This window comes from Saccopteryx leptura, chromosome 10, assembly GCF_036850995.1.
Source record: "Saccopteryx leptura isolate mSacLep1 chromosome 10, mSacLep1_pri_phased_curated, whole genome shotgun sequence".
NCBI classification, from domain to species: domain Eukaryota; kingdom Metazoa; phylum Chordata; class Mammalia; order Chiroptera; family Emballonuridae; genus Saccopteryx; species Saccopteryx leptura.
In genome coordinates, this window is record NC_089512.1 from 72056848 (window position 1) to 72064901 (window position 8054).

The 8054-nt window shown below is 44.7% G+C and overlaps 1 non-coding gene across 1 annotated transcript; it reads right to left on the minus strand.

Moving 5' to 3' along the window:
* Positions 1-7662: 7662 nt before the first annotated feature.
* Positions 7663-7854, minus strand: LOC136382733 (U2 spliceosomal RNA). The gene has a single exon (XR_010747348.1). It is a non-coding gene; the product is annotated as a U2 spliceosomal RNA (small nuclear RNA).
* Positions 7855-8054: the final 200 nt, after the last annotated feature.

Sequence of the window (8054 nt, forward strand, 5' to 3'; positions counted from 1 at the left end):
GTCATCAAAAAGTTCATTGGCAACATCAAGCATGAATGTTTTGGCATACTCCCCTTCTGTGAATGGCTTTCCGTTTTTCACAATTGCTAAAGCACCAGCAAAGTTAGCTGAATTCCAGTCACCTTGTTGGGCACAAACACTGAGTTGCTGCTGACTAGCTTGCACTCTGCACAGTAGCTCTTGACATGTTTTCTTCCTGCTGTCCCCGCTGGATATATATATATATTTTTTTTTCTGAAGCTAGAAACGGGGAGAGACAGTCAGACAGACTCCCGCATGCGCCCGACCGGGATCCAACCAGCACGCCCACCAGGGGGCGACGCTCTGCCCACCAGGGGACGATGCTCTGCCCCTCCGGGGCGTTACTCTGTTGCGACCAGAGCCACTCCAGCGCCTGGGGCAGAGGCCAAGGAGCCATCCCCAGCGCCTGGGCCATCTTTGCTCCAGTGGAGCCTCGGCTGCGGCTGCGGGAGGGGAAGAGAGAGACAGAGAGGAAGGAGAGGGGGAGGGGTGGAGAAGCAGATGGGCGCTTCTCCTGTGTGCCCTGGCCGGGAATCGAACCTGGGACTTCTGCACGCCAGGCCGAAGCTCTACCACTGAGCCAACCGGCCAGGGCCCCCGCTGGATATTTTGATGTATATGTAGAATGGTGTGTCGAAGTGCCGCTTTATATTTGACCGTTTCATCGATGCAATTTTATCATTACCTATTAGGCACACTGCAGAACCGTCTCTCTCCACAAAGGCGAATTCCTCTGTCCATTGCTGCTGAAAAGTACGTTACTCCTCATCTTTTTTTCTTTTAGCCATCTTCTTCGTCAAAAGGGTTTCTGCAGTTAGTTAGCTGACTACTTGATTGAAAGGAGGGAAGTTTACTTCTTGACCTCACAATGACCTGTGTACGTTACACATTATCCAATAAAAATTTGGTGTTGTCCCAGAGGACAGCTGTGATTGGCTCCAGCCACCTGCAACCATGAACATGAGTGGTAGGAAATGAATGGATTGTAATACATGAAAATGTTTTATATTTTTAACGTTATTATTATTTTTATTAAAGATTTGTCTGCGAGCCAGATGCAGCCATCAAAAGAGCCAGCCCTCGACCTGGAAATGCTGAGGTCGCCAGTTCGAACGAAACCCTGGGCTTGCCTGGTCAAGGCACATATGGGAGTTGATGCTTCCAGCTCCTCCCTCCTTCTCTCTCTCTGTCTCTCCCTCTCCTCTCTAAAATGAATAAATAAATAAATAAATAAATAAATAAATAAATAAAATAAAAAAGAACCAGCCCTGTGCTATGGTTTAAGTGCCTGGGGAAAAAGAGCTTCTATTGACCACAGAGGAAGACACTGGCCAATGCAGTGGTCAATATTTTCTAGTTGAGTAAAGCCTCATTAATTGGGACAGAGGCTCAATTGAAGTTTATGTTTTCCTCTTTTGAAAGAGAAAAGAGTTTGGGAAACAAACAAAGAGTTTAACAAGATTTCTAGAGGGAAAATTTAAACTGCTCAGGGAAACAAACTGCTTTTGATCACCTTCAAACCCTTGACAAGCACCATTTGCCTTCCAGCCAATTTGTGAATTGCAAACCATTTCTAGTTCTTTATGAAACAAGTGCTGGGGCAGACCAGGTAACACTTTTAAAGCCTTGTCCTATTGCCTGGAAGTAATAAAACTGGTTCCTTTAGAATGTTTCATCATTCTGACCTTGCACTAACTCTGGCTGGCTTTCCTCTAACAAGGCATCGGACCGCCAAGCTTTGATAGATTTTGTTCTCCCAAACTGTTCCTCTACCACCTATCCTTGCCATGTATTTTGGGGTTGCTGGGCCCAATTCCAATGTACGAGTATGTGTGTGCAGGGAGGGGGTTCTTCCCACATCACCAAGCAGTTCTCAGGACACCAGCTGGAGGTTCTACAATTCAACTCAATTCTGACACTATCTACCTGGAAATAGCATCAGGTTGCACAGGTTAAGAGCTCAGTCCCCCAAGACTGTCCCCATCCCTCTTCAGCTACCAGTCACAAGCCCCAGTTGTTGCCTGTACTTCTTACTGACCAATTATAAATAAAAATTTCCTGTATCCTCCTCCTTCGGTCTGACTAAATTGTTAGAGCAGCTCACAGAACTCAGAGAAACATTTTACTTACTAGATTACTGGTTTGTTACAGTAGGATATAACTGAGGAACAGCCAGGTGGGAGAGAGGCGTGGGACAAAGGCTTGGAGCTCCCCTGTCCTCTCTAAGGCAGTCCCTCTCCCAGTAACCCCAGGTATTCACCAACTTGGAAGCTCCCTAGACACTGTATTTTTTGGGTGTCAGTGGAAGAAGCTTCATTACATAGGTATGGTTGATTAATTCATTGGCCATTGGCAAGATTCAGCCTCCAGCCCCCAGCCCCCAGCCCCTTCCCCTCACCAAAGTCAGAAGTGGGACGGACGGAAAGTTCCAACCCCTAATCACTTGGTTGGCTCCACAGGCGACCATCCCCTCATCCTTAGGTGGGGCCCCAAATCAACTTATGAACATGACAATATTATGTTGCTTCATCACTTAGAAATTCCAAAAGTTTTAGAAGCTCTATGACAGAAACAAGGACCAAGAAAAATATACATTTTATACCATATCAGGTAAAAACCCCGACTGATCCTCAAAACTACCAACTCTCCCATGTCCCAATCAAATCCACCACCAAGACCTTACCATCTCTATCCACTTTCCTCTAATGTACCCTTAAAATTCTAGTCCAAGCTACCATCACCCCTTACTTGGACAGGTAACAGGTCAAAAAACTATACCTTAACAGTCCCTTCTCTGATTTCCTGGATCTATTCAGTGCCCTTGCAATTCACCCTTCTGACAACTGCCAGTGAGGTTTATCCAAAAACCCTGTAGTTTCTAGATTCAGACTGAATGGGATTCTTAGCTATGGGGGCTTTTGTTTAGTAGCAGTCTCTCTGAGCTTCCTTGTCTTCACCTACAAAACTGATCATAACAATCACTGGCTCTGAGGTTTCAGATAAGGATTAAATCTAAGGGAAGTGCTTCTCCTGGTGCCTGCTAACAACAACTGCTTAGTAAATATCAGGTGTGGTTACTGTTACCACTTGGTTTGTTTACTAGCCAGTGAATTAGGATCATCCCACCCCAGTGAGATTGCACAATACTCCTTCATCTGTTTGTATAGGTAAAATGCAAAAGGAGGTTTATGTTTTCTTTTCTTTCTTTCTGTAATTTTTTGTATTTTTCTGAAGTGAGAAGCAGGGGTTGACAGACAGACAGACTCCCGCATGCGCCCAACCAGGATCCACCCAGCATGCCCACTAGGGGGCGATGCTCTGCCCATCTGGGGCATTGCTCAGCTGCAACTGGAGCCATTCTAGCACCTAAGGCAGAGGCCATGGAGCCATCCTCAGCGCCCGGGCCAACTTTGCTTCAATGGAGCCTCGCTGCGGGAGGAGAAGAGAGAGACAGAGAGAAAGGAGAGGGGGAAGGGTGGAAAAGCAGATGGGCATGTCTCCTGTGTGTCCTGGCCAGGAATTGAACCCGTGACTTCCACACACTGGGCCGACGCTCTATCGCTGAGCCAACAGGCCAGGACCTCTTCTTTTCTTTGCAATCATTTTTTAGGCCAGTATAGTTATGAGAAAATGCTTCTAACTTAGATGAAACCATTATACTATGAACAGTCTAAATCACACATATAATAGGAGCATTTAACACTGGCCAGGTAGCTTAGTTGATGGAAGCATCTTCCTGATACACCAAGGTTGCAGGTTCCATTCCTGGTCAGAGCACATACTAGAATCAACAAATACATGTATAAATACATGAAACAACAAATTGATGCTTCTTTCTCTTTCTTCCCTCCCTCTAAAAATTAATAAATAAATAAAAATTAAGAGTCAAGCAATGAGCCTGACTCAGCGGCGGCACAGTGGATATAGAGCATCGAACTGGGACAGGGAGGACTCAGATTTGAAGCCCCAAGGTCGCCACTTGGGTGCGGGTGCATCCGGCTTGAGTAGGGGCTCACCAGCTTGAGCATGGGGTTGCTGGCTTGAGAGTGGGATCATAGACATGACCCCATGGTCACTGGCTTAAAGCCCAAGGTCACTGGCTTGAGCCCAAGGTCACTGGCTTGAGCAAGGGGTCACTTGCTCTGCTCTAGTCCCCTGGTCAAGGCACATATAAGAAAGCAATCAATGAACAACTAAGATGCCACAACGAAGAATTGATGCTTCTCATCTCTCTCCCTTCCTGCCTGTCTGTCCCTCTCTTTGACCCTCTCTGTCTCTGTCAAAAAAAAAAAAGTTTAATTACCTGAAGTTGGTAACTATGGGTGAGGATGTTCTGGTTCTTATGAGACACTCACTGAAGAATTTAAGGGGGCCCTGGCCGGTTGGCTCAGTGGTAGAGCGTCGGCCTGGCGTGCAGAAGTCCCGGGTTTGATTCCTGGCCAGGGCACACAGGAGAAGCACCCATCTGCTTCTCCACCCCTCCCCCTCTCCTTCCTCTCTGTCTCTCTCTTCCCCTCCTGCAGCCGAGGCTCCACTGGAGCAAAGATGGCCCGGGCGCTGGGGATGGCTCCTTGGCCTCTGCCCCAGGCGCTGGAGTGGCTCTGGTCGCAACAGAGCAATGCCCCGGAGGGGCAGAGCATCGCCTCCTGGTGGGCGTGCCGGGTGGATCCCAGTCGGGCGCATGCGGGAGTCTGTCTGACTGTCTCTCCCCGTTTCCGGCTTCAGAAAAATACAGAAAAAAAAAAAAAGAATTTAAGGGCAGAGCAGCATGGTGAATGCAACTTAATTGCAAATGGTTTGAGAAAAAGTTTATATGTGACAAATGACAGGGGCAAGATGTTTAGCAATTGGTGAATCTAGGCAAAGGGTATACTATCATCTTTGTGATTTTTTTTCTTGATATGTGTAATCATTTGCAAATAAAAGTTTTAAGACTTTGTAAATCTAAAATGTAGAGCCCTGGCTGGTTGGCTCAGCGGTAGAGCGTCGGCCTGGCGTGCGGGGGACCCAGGTTCGATTCCCGGCCAGGGCACATAGGAGAAGCGCCCATTTGCTTCTCCATCCCCCCCTCCTTCCTCTTTGTCTCTCTCTTCCCCTCCTGCAGCCAAGGCTCCATTGGAGCAAAGATGGCCCGGGCGCTGGGGATGGCTCCTTGGCCTCTGCCCCAGGCGCTAGAGTGGCTCTGGTCGCAGCAGAGCGACGCCCGGGAGGGGCAGAGCATCGCCCCCTGGTGGGCAGAGCGTCGCCCCTGGTGGGCGTGCCGGGTGGATCCCGGTCGGGCGCATGCGGGAGTCTGTCTGACTGTCTCTCCCTGTTTCCAGCTTCAGAAAAATACAAAAAAATAATAATAATAAAATAAAATGTAGAGTCCCTCACAGCACAAAGGTAGGGATAAAAATTCCAAGCACACACTCTCTGCAGCTGGGTATCATTATGAATGATGTCCTGTTGTGACCAGATATTAAAAGTTTGCTCAGCCACGGTGAATTTCCATAGATTTGGGTCATAAAATAAAACATTCTTCGAGCCTAGGACTCTATTATCATTCCTTTGAGTCAATTCATCTCTTAGACCATCCAAATATTGAAAATGTCATCAAATTATGAAGTAGAACTGAGAAGATTTTTGTCTTAAAAGTCTCTCAGTTCATTTGCATTTCCACTCACCACTGGGAAATTTTTACTTGAAATCTGAAATCCCTAAGGAGTTTAGTCCCTTGATAGCTCAAACATAATTGTCCTGATTTAAAGTTTTGGGTTTTTTTTTATAATGTTAACTTGTACATATCTTACCAGATAAGGGATTCAAAGAGCATTCATCACTTGGGACTTTGGGAGAAATAATTCTTTGTAGACTCCAATGTAAGTGGAGGAAATAATTCTTATCTCAGAGGGGATGATGTAAGAGACAGTTGTCATTTGCAAAATGTCTCAAGGTCTTAAAATGAAAGGGGCCACTTTGGTACCAGACTGTCATTGTATTATGGGCTTACATTTCTTTAACAGTATGTAAAACACAGTCATTTTAAATGAATTATTTCCTCAGAAGTCTGTGAAGGTGAATGCCTCATTTCACCAATGAAACAAACCAATTTACTTGTCCTTGGCTACAAGTAGTGTCTCTATCAGTAGAAGGAAGAAGTGTGTAGCCATGTTATTTCTCCTTCCTACTCATTGGCGTACTAAATGAGCTATTTTATTTTCACTTTATTATTTTACTTTTATTTTCATGTTATTTAAAAAACTTTATGAAACAAACTACTCTTACCTTAGTACATTTTAATAAGAGCATTGCCCAATAAATTCAGTTCCACTAGCTTAGTTTGCTCAGGCTGCTATAACAAAGTACCAACAGCTTATAAACAACAGAAATGTATTCTTCACAGGTCTGGGGCCTGGAGTCTGAGACCAGGACACGAGCATGGTTTATTTCTGGTGAATGCCCTTTTCTGGCTGTGCCCTCACAGGGCAGAAAGAGGGGAGAGAGCTCTCTGGGGTCCTTTCCACAGAGGCATGTATACCATTCATGAGGGCTCCACCCTCGTGACCTAATTACCTTCCAAAGGCTGGTCCACCTCTGAATTCCTTGGGGGTCAGGATTTTGGGGGACACAAACATTTAGTCCATAGCATTTACTAATATTTACTGAGCACCTGCCATGTGCTAGTCCCTGAAAGTTAGCGCACAAATAGACCCAGTCACTAATCTCATAAAGCGTAGAGTCCAGTGAAGGAGCAAGACAAGAAAGTCACATAATAAACGTTCCATTTTAAAGTTTGACGTAAGACAAACAGAAAGTAAAATAAGAGACCTGAGATTCTGAAGTTGAGGCCTGATATAAATGAACTTCTATGAAGTCTTTCTAGTTCTGATTGTAATAAATGTGATCACATATTTCCTCATAGATTGAATACTTGAAGAACACGTTGCTCATTTGTCAGGAACAGCATATCTCAGCTGCAGGAAGAGTTCCATCTCATATTGTTAGCAATTCTTTTATTTTATTAGAGTTTTAACATTTTTGAGAATATGATGGAATGGAACATTGCAATTGTAGAGAAAATGAAATGCTGAGTCAGAATTGATTCTTACCGACTTGATTGGTAAGACTCAAAAGGAAACTAAACATTTTTCAGAAAAATGCAAGCCCTGGCCAGGTAGATCAGTTGGTTAGAGTGTTGTGCTGCTATGCCAAGGTTGTGGGTGTGATCCCAGTCAGGGCACATACAAGAATAAAGCAATGAATGCATAAATAAGTGGAACAACAAAAATCGATGTTTCTCTCTCTGTCTCTCTCTCTCTCTCCCTCTCTCTCTCTAAAATAAATTTTCTTTTTAAAAAAGGAAAAATACAAAATAAACAACCTTACAGTAATGAATTTAAGACAAATACTTATAAAATTGATTTTAGAGAGATAAAGAGAGGAAAAGAGAGAAACACCAACTTGTTCCACCCATTCCATGCATTCATTGGCTGATCCTTTTTCTTTCTTTTTTTTAAATTCTACATAACTTCTCCCCTTCCTATAATATTCTTGACCATGGAAAACCAGCAGTTCACACAAGGACAAACCAACAACTGCCAACGTAGATGGTGCTTCCAGGAGAAATGAGCCAGAGTCCTTTGTAAGCTCCATTCCCAGATGTTCTGCATCATTTCCCAGATGTACTGCAGTACCAGGTTGGTCCCCAGAGTGGATGGAGCAAGCTCCTATTCCATGCCCCTGCTCCAAAAGCACATTTACTATATTGTACTCAGATAGAGGACATAGCAGATACTACACTGAGAAGAACAGACACTACACTTGACTTTAGCCAAAAGGTTAAGAAGTGATTCTTCACTGATTGACTCTGTGTGTGCTCTGACCAAGGATCAAAGCCCCAGCTTCAGCATGTTGGGACAATTCTCTCACCAACTGAGCTACCTGGCCAGAGCTGTGCTGCTATATTTTTAGAGTAGAAAACTGTTTCTGAATTGTCATCGCCCTTACCATCTAGAAAGATTTGACCACCAATTACAGAAGTCTCAATTGAA